This window comes from Papio anubis, chromosome 10, assembly GCF_008728515.1.
Source record: "Papio anubis isolate 15944 chromosome 10, Panubis1.0, whole genome shotgun sequence".
NCBI lineage: Eukaryota > Metazoa > Chordata > Mammalia > Primates > Cercopithecidae > Papio > Papio anubis.
The window spans coordinates 29,863,971-29,879,231 of record NC_044985.1 but is presented as its reverse complement, the minus strand read 5'-3'; positions in this window follow the sequence as shown (position 1 = coordinate 29,879,231).

Here is a 15,261-nt window from a genome sequence, read left to right as displayed (position 1 = left end):
CCGTCTCAAAAAAGAAAAAAAAAAAGAAAGTTTCCTAAATGATGTAAAGCATGCTTATCCCCCAAAATGTGGCAAGCACTATACTTAATAATGAAATGTTGAAAATATTTTCCTTTAATATGGGAATGAAAGAAGGACGACCACTGTCACTATACAGATTAAACATTACATTGGATGTTCTAACCTGCATAATAAATCAGAAAAAGAAGTAAAATTTATCAGCATTGAAAAGGAAAATAATTAAGAACATTATTATTTATAGATGATTCAATTGTGAATATAGATCATCTAAAATATGCATAGTGAAACTAACAATTAATAGGTAAACTTTGCAACGTTACTATATACAATGGTAATATATAAACTTTATTTCTACATTTCAAAGCAACAAATAATTAGAAAATTATATTTTAAAACACTATATTTTAAAACATTTTGCAATAATTCTAAACTAATTCATAGAAAGAAATGTAATGAAAAATGTAAAGAACTTTTACCACCCTATAAAAATTTATATTTTAAAAATATAGTAATTAAGATAAGGTAGTATTAGTGCAAGAATATTAAAATATTATATGTCTACTTATATGTATACACAATTAAGATTGGATAGTTATATAGAAAAATAATTTATCTTAACTCATACTTGACACCACATACACAATTCAAATCCATGTAAAATGCAGATATGTGAAAATTATAATAAAGAGTCCTGAAGAGTCCTATAGGAAGATATATTCATAACTCTGAGGTTATGCAAATATTTTTTAAACCAGACATCCAAAGCATAACCATATAAGAAAATATTGGTAAATAGTTCTTCAATAAATAATAATTCCTCTTCAACGAAAAGTACTAGAAATAAAGTGAACAGGCAAACCTCTATGTAAGAGAAATTATTTTCATAAAAGGTGTCTGAAAGAGAATGGTCATATCCAGTTTACCTAAATAACTTCTACAAATCAATAATAAAAAGACAGACATCCGACCATAAAAAAAATATGCAGAAGTCTAATAGTGCTCTTAAGAGGATATGAAAATTGCAATAAACATATGAAAAATACTCAGATCACCAGGAAAATACAAATTAAAGCCAGAATGAGGCCTGGCAGGGTGACTCATACCTGTAATCTCAGCACTTTGGTAGGCCAAGGCTGGCAGATCACTTGAGGTCGGGAGTTTGAGACCAGCCTGGCCAACATGGCGAATCCCTGTCTCTACTAAAAAGTACAAAAATTAACCGGTTGTGGTGGTGCATGTCTGTAATCCCAGCTACTCAGGAGGCTGAGGCAGGAGAATCTCTTGAATTCGGTAGGCAGAGATTGTAGTGAGCCGAGATAGCACCACTGTACTCCAGCCTGGGCAACAGAGCGAGACACTGTCTCAAAAGAAAAATTAAAAATTAATGATAAGCTCCGAAGAAAAGACATACTACACATTTAAGTAGTGCTACAATGTATTTTCTTCTTCTTCTTCTTCTTTTTTAAATAATAACAAATATTGATGAGGTAGAAGTGCAACCAGAATATTCTTGAATCACTGTAGGAGCACAAATTGTACAATTGCTTTGGAAACAATTTTATAGTATACATATCCTATACTCTCAAGTACATATCCAACAGAAATTTGTACACGCATGTCCAAAATATGTGGAAAATAGTATATCAACCTTATTTCTAATAGCCCTAAACTCTAAAAATATAAATATATATTGCTTATTTTTATACTACCTTAATAACATGATGACTCCCTCAAACTAATATTGACTGAAGGTATCCAGAAAAGTAAGAATATATGCTGCATGATGTTATGTAATACAGTTCAAAAATTGATAAAACTATGTTGTCAAAAATCAAAGGTAGTTACTTTGTTGGGACAGTCACTGATTCAGATATTATCCTCGAGACTGGAAGTGATCTATTTCATGATCTGGATGATGTTTAAACAGACATGTTTGCTTTGTAAATATTCATCAAGGTGTATAATTAAAATTTGTCATGTTTATATCATATATATGTCACTCTTCAATATTAAATTTACTTTATTAAAAAAGTGGAAATAACATGTTCAAATATCGATTCAGAGATGTACAACTGAAGAAATGCTTTTATCTATATTTTCTCTTCTTCAAAATCTGGGCCTCAAATAGCATACATTTTCTGTTTTTTTCTTTGGTGAGTTGGGAATGTCACCACTGCCATGTTAACATGCCACACTAGCCTGTTAGAGGAAGAGAAACTAAATGGAAGAGAAATGAGGCACTTTGGGTGACAGTAACTAGTTCTCAACATACTGCAAACATGAGTGACAGAAAAAATCCATGCCCTAGTGAGTGTATTATCTGTAGTATCTGCCTCTTCCTTTGTCTTTATTTTGGATTACTTAAATCATTGGAACTATACCCATTGTCATTTAAATATATAAACTAATTATGACGTACGCATAAAATGGAATATGCTCAGCAATAAAATGTAATGAACTACTGATACATGTCAAACCATGGCTGAATCTTGAAAAAAAAATATGACAAGTGAAAGAAATTATTAAAAAAGAGCAACACTATAAGATATCATTTATACAGAATTCTAGAAAATGGAAAGTGATTTATAGAAATAGTGCAAGTCAGTGTTTAGAGGAAGAAGTGGTGGGAAGGAAGGAGGAGAGGCACAAGAAAACATTTGAGAGTGATGGGTATGTTCATTATTCTTATTGTGGTGATGTTCTAGGTGTATATTCATGTCAAGATTTATCAAACTTTATGTGCAGTACATTATATGTTAATTATTCCTCAACAAAGTGGCTTAAAACACAGAAAAAAATACAAATGAGTGGGAATATTTGGCATGGAGAAAACTTTACTATTTTTCAGACCATTGTTTCTATACTCCTTAAGAATTCATGGAATGTATTCACCTTTATTCGTTGGCATCCATGAAACACTGGGAGATGGGTATTATTATTTCTTACTTTATAGGTAGAGAAATATATTCAGACAGATTAAGCAACTTAATGAGAGTCACCCAGCTATTATTATCACGTCTGTAACTAGAATGTATTAATTTCTATCCATAACCCATTTTCTGAGTGCTTACCCTATGACAAGCTTTATTTTTGAAACCAGAAATAATGAAAAGACCAAAGTGGACCTTCTTTATGATGAACCTTCCTTTCTTATGATTGTGGAATAATTGCTGTTTGAGGGAAACAAGGACAAATTGTACAAACCAGGACAGGGATGTCACCCCCATTTTCAAAAGACAACCACAGGCATCAATGTTTGGTTTAGATGAACTGGGACTAAAGGGATTTGGTATTATTTCTTTCAGGGTTAATTGTCCTGGACAGTTCCTAGCCTCCTACACTAGTTAACTCCTCACCCGGCTGGACCACTTTGGCAGAGTTAGAATATTCTTAAAGGACTTCTCTTACAATCAGAGGTGGTTGTGGAAAGCATTTTTTTCTTTCTTTGTCTAAGTTTATCTCTGTTTTTCACTTAATTTCTTTTCCTTCTCTTTTATGAACTCAAAAAATTCCCATTTGAAATCAGATTTTAGAGTCCAGCATCTAGATAGGAGGCAGGTGGCCAGTAGACAGCCCATTGCCCATCATTGATTTATACTGACTACACAGCAGTTATGTATTAGTCCATTTTAACAGAATTGTCTGGGTAATTTGGTTTTATATGTTTAGGGAATTGTTTGAGTCAATTTTTTATTTTTGTATGACTGATAAATTAATCTACTAATATTTATTTAGTGCCTGACAAGCATCATCAAGACAAAATCCTGATCTTTACTCAATTTTAAACGCATTTACATACGGTGTTTTCATGGCATTATTAGGATTTAAAAGAAGGAATTAACTAAAGTAAGTATGTTTACATATATGAGAAAAGACATCTAAACAGAAACCACAAGTCAAATTATATATGTAATTTTTATATATATGTTTGTATATATTTCTATGTTTATATATATATATATTTGCAGATGGGTTTGACTAACACGTAACCGCTGTGTAGTCAATTCTTAAACTACCATTTTGCAGGAGCTAGTTTCCATTAGTGCAAATGAAACTATAAATTTTCTTTATATATCCTTACATTATTAAGGACTTCCACATTAGTGAACAGACAAGAAATTTTACCTGAGAATCTTGAAATCTATTTTGTATTTCTTTATTTTTTTATTTCAAAGAAAGAATCGTTTGCAAATTGAATAATAAATATGGAATAGTTGAAACAGACAAGAAAAATGCCAAGACAGAGTTTATAAAGACAATTTAAAAAGAAAAATGCCATATAAGAAAGATGCAAAATGTAAATGAGAGAAGAGCTTAAATGAGAAGAGAAAGAAATGGGAACTCACTTGTGTAGATGCTGCACCATTAATTCAGGGTATCACTGGGGAAATAACTTTAATGACCACTGCCTATATTACTTTTATTTGGGTGCTTTCTTTGTGCTATGACATTTCTAGGCTGCAAGATTTTTGAAAGTTGTATTTTCAAGCCTCACAAGATTCATAAAGCAAACATATGTATCCCCAAGTGAAGACATTTCTGAAGCATCTGTTGCTAAATTTTCTTAGTTTAATTTTTGTTTTTCTTGTAGAAAATTACATTGTAGATATCTCTATTCCAACTGAAGTTATGGTTAAAAAGCTATTAAAATTCAAATCAAATGATGAAGAATTTACTTTTTAAACAGACTAATTAGTAATGTGGTAAATCTATAGTATCGTATTGATGGAAATATATACCTAGGGAATTTAATGCAGCTTGTAAAATGGCTAAGTAGTGATGATATTGGGGAAAGTTTAAATCATGCACTGTCTTGAAACAGATGTATGGTGAGAAGAAGTACATTTTTACCCTTTATGCAAGTAATTACTTACCCCCATATTAGGAAAAAAATGCAACAATTCATCAAGTAACTTGAGTGGTCTATTGGAAAATTACACTATTTCGTAAATGCCAAAGGTATCCAAAGTGAACTTCTTAAGCTATAATGAACATACTTGGAGAATGAAATCTAATATTGTTTGCCTATTTTGCAATATGAAAAAAATACAGAAGAATAACTGCTCAGCTAAGGGTAACGATCCAGATGTGAAGCCATTTTGGTAGCAAAAGGAAATTAATAAGCTTGGGGACACGAGACAATCATAAATTTTTGAAAGCAATTAACAGTATATAAAGGACAATCCCAAACTGAGAGTTTCATTCCTGAAAACAGGCTAAACAGATCAGGTAAGAAGGTAAAACTAGAGAAGCATTGCCTATGATTAATGTGAGATATTTCAAGAAGGGTATTGAAATCATCCATGAAAGTAAATTATTTAAAAACAAGGATAGGTTTACAAGTGAATTATTTTTAAAAAGATAAAACTGTTAAGCATAAGAAGATAAGTACATTTTATGCAAATACCTGGGACTGAGATTTAAAGAAATGAGAGGGTTCAGAAACATAGAAAGGGACCTAGTTAAATAAATATATACCCACAGTGTTACTAAGCCATTAATATACTTCAGTATAATTAAATCAATTTGAACTTTTGTAATACAGAAATAAAAAATGAACATTGAATATATGATATTATTTAAAACATATTAGCACTTATGCTAAATATCATGTTTCATAAAAGTTTTCTTTGAAATAACTAATAAAGTAAGGTATTATTAGCATAGTACAGTGTGTAATAATGAAGCAGAAAACTAACTTACTGTTCTTAGCTACATTAAATACACTGGGATTTCTTATAAAATCTGAAATTCAAACAGTGGTTTTTGAAGAAGAACATCTTTTTAAAACTTTCTCACAAAATACCAGTTATATCAAATCAGGTTATTACCAACTTTCTTTCTTTAATTATTCTTACAATCCTATAGCCCCAAGTGTGCATATTTACCATTATGGATAGGACTGAAATAGAAAAGTGAAGATGACATTGCTAATTGTAGCAAGAAGTTTACAATGAACAGGTTGTCACCAGGCTGAAATATTTAAATGGCAAAATCCATATAGTAACATTTCCTCAATCACTGGAATTCAACTCAAATGAGTTAAAATAATGTTAGCAAAAGATAGAGTGTTTCATGAAGACTGCCAAAGGAATCAGTCTACTATTTCTGGAAAGTCAAGCCATTGAGATAATATAAGTAGGCCGTTTGATGTTATATAGTATGTCCTACTTCCAACAAAACAATGCAAGTTTCTCTTTAACTTCTTAAAAGGCACATCTGTTTGTTTGCTTTTTTTCTTTTTTTATTTTGGTAAAAAAACACCTAACATTAAATTTACCATCTTAGCTATTTTAATGTGTACAGTTCAGTAGTGTTAAGTATATTCACAAATCTCCAGAACTTTTTACACTTTGCAAAACTGAAACTCTATATCCATTTAACAACACCTCATTTTCTCCTCACCCTATCCCCTGCTAACAACCATTTTACTTTCTATGTCTCTGAAATTGTCTACTTTATATATCTCATATAAGTGGAATCATACAGTAGTTGTTATTTTGCAACAGGCTAGTTTCACTTAGTATAATGTCTTCATACACTATATAAAAGTTCATCTATGTTATAGCATGTAGCAGAGTTTCCTTCTTTTTTAAGGTTGAATTATATTCCATTGTGTATGTGTGTGCATGTATGCATGTATGTAGCCTATTAAATGGTGTTTTTACCTCTCTATATAAATTCTACATTAATATGGATACTAATATGCTAACATCTCAAAATACAAGATGAACTTTTTTTGTTGGTATTGTATTTAATTCAAATGCATTTTAAGATACTTTAAAATAATTTATATTACGTATAACTAAGCTACACAATTTATAATATTTTACAGAGCTGAAATCTTATAATAACAGTAGTCAAGATTCGTGGTCAAAACTTATAGAAGATTTTTTTTCTTTTACTACATTTTGCATACTTGTTTCATTCCTCTCAAGCAAATCATTGTACTAAAGTGTTAAGAATATCCATCCTTGCCAACAGAATTTGCAGTGTTTTATGAAATTTTATTAGAGGATTTATTTCTTTATTTCATTTATCCACAGCTTCTGTATCTAAAAAAAAAAAAAAAATTGTGCTGAGCAACTGTTCTGATTTCTTTACAAACATTTTTGGTACTGGGAATAAAAATTTCACTTTACATTGGCCACAAAGATGCCTGTGGTCAGATTTGCAGTCCTCAAGCTAAATACCGTTGGAATACCATTCAATGTGTTAAGGTCCTTAACTTACCGTGGTTTGGTTTTTAATTTTCTTCTAACCTTACTTTTTCTTTCTCTCATTTTTATTTATTTACTTTATAATTGATAGTTGGTACATAACCTTACTTAAGAATGAGGCAGAGGTAAAAATAAACATTATTGAATCAGCAAAGATACTTGAACTTGTATTCCAAAATGTAAAATAGAAACATCAAATTGTGGACCTTGTCTCTTCTGTGCAATCTAAGTATAATTTGAGTCAGAACGATTTTCTTTCCTTAGTAGTTACTTATTTACTTCTATAATCTCTTGTTCTTTCTTCTTTCTCTGTTTAATTAAAGATGTACTACCTCTGCAGAAAAGAATTTCATTCATCACCTGTAGAATCAAGCTTATCTGTGTGATACTTTAAATATGTTTATAACATGAAGATAACATCTATTCAAAATGTTCTTGACATTAAATGATTAAATTAAATGATGCTACATGCTTACCCAATTCTTATTACTATTTTTCCTTCAGTTGAAATATTTGGTAAACTTCAACTTTTCATTACTAGCTTAAAAAAGATAATAGTAAAGATGAATATATAGGAAAATTAGTAATTATATATTTAAAGAATAAAAGTTTCTAAATTTTCCTCGTGCATTTTATGTCACACTGTATTGTCCCTTTTCTCTCAATCATTTTATTTTGATAAGTTTGTTCACATACTTTTTCAAGTTCTTGCATGAAAATAAACACCCACAATCAGCAAATAAATACAAATTATTCTAAAAATATCCACTGAAAAAGAAGATAATAACTCAGGTTGTTTTTAAAATTGTGCAAGCAATTTAGTGTTCATATTTAGAAATTTGGTAATTACCATCAGCCCTATTCATTACATTTCAAAAGTAGAAGAAATAATAAGTCAAATTGCCACTTATTTATTCATATTCATAGAGAGAAAAATAATAACTTATTTGCTTAACAGATCCTGACCATTGTTGTAGGTCCATCTGTACCTGTAAACACGTGCAAAACTGTCTACTCACACCAGAAGACACCATCTACTTTTTTTTAAAACTAAAAGTTCAGTGACAAAATGGCCACATTTTTAACAATCAGAAGATATTGCCTTCCTTTGCCAATATGGATGTATTACAGCAATATAAAATTTGAAAGCTATTCTGGTTATTGTTAAGGATTTTAAAAGGACTGGCCACACTCAAAGAAAGCGATGAATAGAGTGTTTTCTTTTTGCCAACTTTTATTTATTAATACGTGTAATTAAAATACACAGCAATCTTTGTACAGTGTCTGTTATGCATATGGAAATACCTATCAAACTAAGACATTTACCAAAAATATTAAAAAGAAAAACAAAAAGAACAACACAGAAGTAAACTATTTTGACTAGTATATTTATAACAATAGCGCCAATCTGATGGATTGAGAGCCTCCCCCTGAAAACATGCATCTTTTAAATACCAGTTTCATGGTTTCAAATATAGAGACAGACATAATATTCTGGCTGTATACATGGAACTGTCAAACATTCCTCTTTGAAACCATCTCATCTATCAAAGGGTTTGGGCTGCCGAGGCTGGCTGCCATCTTTTGATCGAGGGAAGAGCTGCACAAAATGTTTACTTTGACAGTTGTTGTACTGTGTTGTGAACAGAAGTTGTGAAGGAGATTTGGGATATGCCTCAAGCTTGACACCTGCCTGAGGAAGAAGAGTGGGAAGTTTCTCTCGGATAAACTCATAGGAAGATGGGGGGTAACGCAACATTTTAGCCAATAAAATCATTGCAGGTGCTATCCCCAAGAGAGAAAAGGTCCACTTTCAACATAGACTTTCTCATTTTCAGTCCAAGTATTTTTTAAGCTTGAGACTGAGAGAGATAAATGCTGACTTTGGCCAAAAAATAAAAATTCAAATTAAAAAAGCAGACTAGGGACCACAGTCCTGACTTCTGTATACTCAATGTGGGTTTATAAATTCATTTAAAATCTCCCCTTCACTAGTTTCTCTGATATTCCTAGGTATCAGAAATAGAAAGATTACTGGCATACTTTAAGACATGGTTGTCCTATAATGATGAAGAAGTGTTTATGTGTGTTTGACTGGATACATTCTTCACTTTGTTACCATATGTGCAACATGGTCAGATGGTTAATGAGTTTTCAGGACTGAAATGCATCTGGTCCAACTTTAAACTTATGGTTTATAATACTTCACTGGAAAGCATGTAATTAATCTTTCAGAGGATAATCTACCATAACTCCTAAACTAATTAAGAATAGATATTCTTTTTCAACAGGATTTGAAAATTAAGCTGTATACAGGTTAAGAAAAAAATAAAAAGTCTCTACACTGATAGAAGAGTAATAACATCTAAGGTAAAATTGGCCCTTCACTTCCTACTCCTCTGCTTATCCTGCTGATAGAAATATGCCCTGCATTGAATGTACGTTTTCAGATAGCCTTTCCCTTAAGGAAAAGATCAGTCTCTTATACATCTTTGAATCCCGAGCATCTGGTAAAGAGTAAAAGCATAGAAGGTGTTTACTGATCAAAATATAGGAGTTAATTCAGAGACACCCCACCTTGCAATCCACGAATGTACACAAGTATGTGGGAAAATATATACACAAACATATTTATTGACACATATACTAATATATATATATACACAGATATGTTATAAATGAATAAACTGAGGCCCAGAATTTTTAAAAAATATGTAAATCAGACTGATGGTTATGTTTCAGTTGTGATTCAAACAAAGAGAACCCGATGCTTTCAAGTTCTTAGCACTATGTTTGATGAGCCGAAAAATAGTTCTTCATGTTGTAACCAAATTTCTGTAATCATTGTCATCTTCCTAACTATAGTGGCTTTAGAATTGACCATAATTATAAGTAGTATAAACAATTCATTTATAATAAATTATAAATTATAATTCATTTTCTAGTAAAATTTCTGTAAGTTGTATTAGAGAATAAAATAATATATACCTTTTCTTTTTTGCTCAAAATGTAAAAATTTTGTAAAGCATAATGTTACACTACCAACAGCATTGTAAATGTTGCCGCTTTCTTCACATCTTTGCCAGCATTAGATATTAAGAGGCTTTTTCCTTTGAAATTTTGCTAGTGATAAAAATGTAATTGTTTTAATTTACATATTTTAGCTTGGAAATTTTTCATGTTTACTTACTGTTGGCATTTTTGCTTTAATTTTATATTCATGCTCTTTGAAAATGTATCTATTTATGTTTCAGTGTATTTCACATCAATTTGTGTACCTAAGTAATTAACAATGACACTGGATCATTATTATACTGGATGTGAATTTGTCCTAGTATTTTGTTCATTCTATTATTTAATGTATGTCCTATAAAATTATGTGTTTTCCAATTAACTTATCTTTTCCTCAAATAATTATATTTTGTTTAAGCTCAAGATATTTTTTACTCTAGAAATTTGATAAGGATTCCTTGATAATTTTTCTATTTGAATTACTTTTCTATATTTAATCTAGCAGAAACATATTTCAGTTTGTTGGATAAAATGACCCTTCTTTATTTTAAAATAGATCTACAATAAAAATATGTCTATGAATTCATTTATTAATTCATTCATACATGCATTCATTAATTCAACAAATAATAATTTAAAACCCACTTTCTTTCAGCCATAGTGCATACTCTCCAAGAGAGAAATATTGTTAAGATAGAAACTGTCTTGAGGACTTCAGAGTTTGTAGACTTATATCAGTGCAGTCTTCCTGAGTGATCATTTTATAATAAATGAGTGAATAATTATAGCATACATAAAAAAATAAAAACATCATTTAAATAATTTAAGAGCTATTATAGGTTTAGACTCAATTGAAAGAAATCAGGAAATTAAAAATCTATATTGTAGCTCACTAGCCCCCAGTTACTTAGGTGTTATATGTCTAAACTGTCTGCCATTTTACTAAATCAAAAAAAAAAAGTTAAAATATATATAGTGTATTATTATTACTATTATTATTATAATCATAATTACTAACCTAGATCTCTATATAGCCTTAATAGCCTGTGGGTCCCCATAATAATAATTTTTAGTCATCCAGCAAATAAAGAGAAGGCTTAAAGCAAAAAGTGGCAGTAAACTTCCATCTCAGTGCAGTGTCAAAGCTGATGAAGGAGAGGTTTAAAATGGTGAATTTGGTGAACCCATACTGGATTGCATCAAAGACTTTCAGTAACTCTTGGTTCTTAATGCAATACAAAAAAAGTTCTTTCTTTGAAAAGTTAGTTTTAATTCACCTCTCACTTTCTACGTTTGAGGACTTCTACCTTGCATGTAGTAATTTCTCAACAAATGATTATGAGAATCAAGTAATTTTAGTGGAATAGTCAGTGTAAACGTTCTCAAGGTTTTTGGTCAAAATTAATAGGGTAAGGCACTGAAAGAGAAAAGTTGAGTCAGCTTCCAAGAAATTAAGTAACTGTGCAAAGAAAAATATATTCATTCTTTATTTTAAAGATTCTGCTGTTAAATTCAGAGTATTAAAGTGCATAGCAAGGGTTTCTGGTGAGGAAAAAACCAATAGCATGGAGTTCTTTGTGACCAAAAGAGACTGCCTAAATTATTGCTCTCAGTTTTGCTGGTCTTTTGTTTACATTGCATTGGATAAGCTCTGGTAAATGTGCTCAACCTTCTCAGGCTTCCTAGGCTCATCTTTCATGTGCTATATCAAATGAAGACTTTCATAATATAGAGGAGTCACGCAGATCTGTCTCCTCCCAGATTTAATGGGGTATTAATACAGTTTGACTGTGTCACCATCCAAGTCTCATCTTGAATTGTAACTCCCACAATTCTCACGTGTCATGGGAGGAACCTGGTGGGAGGTAATTCAATCATGGTGGTTGGTCTTTCCTTTGCTGTTCTTGTGATAGTCAATATGTCTCATGAGAGCTGATGGTTTTAAAAATGTGAGTTTCCCTGCACAAACTCTTTTCTCTTGTCTGCCACCATGTGAGATGTGCCTTTCAACTTCTGCCGTGATTGTGAGGTCTCTCCAGGCACATGGAATTGTAAGTCCAACAAACTTCTTTCTTTTGTAAATTGCCCAGTCTCTGGTATGTCTTAATCAGCAGTGTGAAAACAGATTAATACAGGTATAATTAGAAAATAAAGGTGGTAAATTATGTTTTGATATATGTATGTACTATAAAAGGGTTACAATAATCAAGTTTATTAACATACCAATCACCTCATACATTCCCATTTTTTCTGTACTAGACCAAGAATTCTTAAATGGGACATGTAATCAAATCACAACTCATAAAAGAAAGATAAGATATATTAAATGTCATGAATGTAAAAATTACTCTTCAAAGCACCATTTAAGTTTTTAAATGAGGCTGGGCATGGTGGCTCACATTTGTATTCTTAGCACTTTGGGAGGCTAAGGTGGGCACACCACTTGAGCCTAGGAGTTCAAGACCAACCTAAGAAACATGATAAAACCTCATCTCTACAAAAAATAGACAAAATAAAATAAAATAGCTAGGTAGGGTGGTGCATGACAGTGGTCTCAGCTACCTAGGAGGCTGTGGTGGGAGGACCACCTGAGCCTGGGAGGTCAGTGCTGCAGTGAGTTGTGATCATGTCACTGCACTCCAGCCTGAGTGACAGAGTGACACCCTATCTCAAAAAACAAAACAAAACAAACAAAAAAAACCCTAAAAAATATAAATAATTTTTAACTAATGTTTAATGAGAGGTACCTACTATGGTATCATACAGAGTAGTTTCACTGCTAGCATTTCTCATCTATATATGAGAAAAATGTTTATATATATATATACACACACACACACACACAAAAGAATTTGTTAATGAATAATAATAATTTATAAAATAATTTATAAAAACAAAACATAATAATACAATTCAATAAACATTAGACAAGTATTTTAACAGAAAATTCACAGAAGTAAGTCTATGAAAATTTAATAAACTCTATATACTGATCGAATGGGAGAATAAAAATTAATACTATAATGTGGTAATGCTATGTACCCTCTAGAATAACTAAATTAAAAAAGATTGACAATATCTGGCCCTTTACAGTAAAAGTCTTTCTCTATATACTGATCGAATTAAAGAATACAAATTAATACCATAATGTGGTAATACTATGTACTCTCTAGAATAACTAAATTAAAAAAGATTGACAATATCTGGGCCTTAACAGTAAAAGTCTTTCTACTCCTGCTCTTGACTATTTCTTATGTACCAGACTCTTTTATATGATATAATTTTTATTTCTAATTTTTAGACGTATTTTCTGCTATTTTAATGTTCTTCTGTTGGTTTATAATATGTCTAAATCCATCTATTGTTTGAGCATTTATTAAAAAAAAGAACATATTGGCCAGGCGCGGTGGCTCAAGCCTGTAATGCCAGCACTTTGGGAGGCGAGAGACAGGCGGATCCGCAGGAGGTCGAGTCGAGACCATCCTGGCTAACCGCGGTGAAACCCCCTCTCTACTAAAAATACAAAAACCTAGCTGGGCAGTGGCTGAGCGCCTGTAGTCCCAGCAGCTACATGGGAAGGCAGGAGCAGGAGAATGGTGTAAGCGAGGGGGCCCGGGCTGCAGTGAGCTGAGATCAGGCCACTGCACTCCAGCTCGGAAGACAAACAAGACTCCATCTCAAAAAAAAGAACATATTATCTCTATTTGCTTTAAATGTGGGATTGGTATCATCATAACTTTTCTTCTGTTTCCTTGAGTTTTTCCTTTATGAGATTTCTCACTTATTTGCATTTGCGGCTTTTGTTTCCTCTTTTTTTTTTTTTTCTCCTTTCTTATCCTTTTTGTTATTTCTCTCTTATTATTACTTATATTTGAATTTGGGGTAGTTGGTGGTATACTTACCAGGAAATGCTAAATGATATGGTAATAATTAATGCCCAAATTACAGTTATTATATATAACACACAGTTCAATTTTATCCTGTTACCCTCCTCACTTTAGGATCAAAGTATACGTAACAGTTACTATATGGAATATTAACTGGCACTGAGACAGAGAAAAAGGAATTCCTGTAATCTCTGGGACAGTGAAATCGTCTCTCATAACTTATGTTCATCACTCATTGACCAGAACACGTCACATGGCTCCCAAATACTGTAGGGAGTTAAGAAGTGCAATTCTAGCCTGTGCCTGCAATATTTGGAGAGCAACATTAATGACTAATACAAATCAAGTTTGTTTGGGGGACAGCTAGGTTATACAATCTCCAATTTTAATGTAAGTTTTTTTTTCTTATTACTTACTCATTAATTCTACTACTTCTTTCAATCAAAAATGTATTTCCCTTCAACTTTTGGCCTCAATATGTGGGTAGGATTCATAGAAATACTATTTAAGTCACTGGTAATTTGCATATTGGTATACTATCACACGAATACCCCTCCCCACCATCTTTCATGTCTGTTAGTACCCTCATTCTTCCTAGATATGTTTCTTAAGTCATAGTAATGGCACATTAGCATGATTTATTCTCCAGAAACTTCTATGCTGATGTTGTGTGGTATCACCCTGTTTCTCTACAAATAGTCAAGTCTCTGTTTCTGAAGATGCTAAAGAAAAAGTCAATAGGATAGACCTCTGTGATAGCATTTCTGTTTTGAGAGCTCAATTTTCTGGTTAAGTCTCAGAAGATATGCACAATTTTCAACATTCACTACCATTTTAATCCATATTTAATTGTATCTGGCAGGAACATAACAATCTTTTGGTTTGGTTTTAGGATGTTTTTATTCTGTCTTTTTTTATGTCAAGGCAAAAAAAAAGGAGGGGGGAAGTTTAGAGAAAGGGAAAAAAGAGAGTAGAACTTTTACTATTCTATACTCCAAGGAAAGTTCCTCTGATCGCTCCCCTAATTCTTTAATGGAACTATATTTCTGACTGTTCACAAACTCAAGACACTAAAGGGTTTTGTTGCTCTTTTTTCAACTTATGTCTCTCCCTTATCCCCT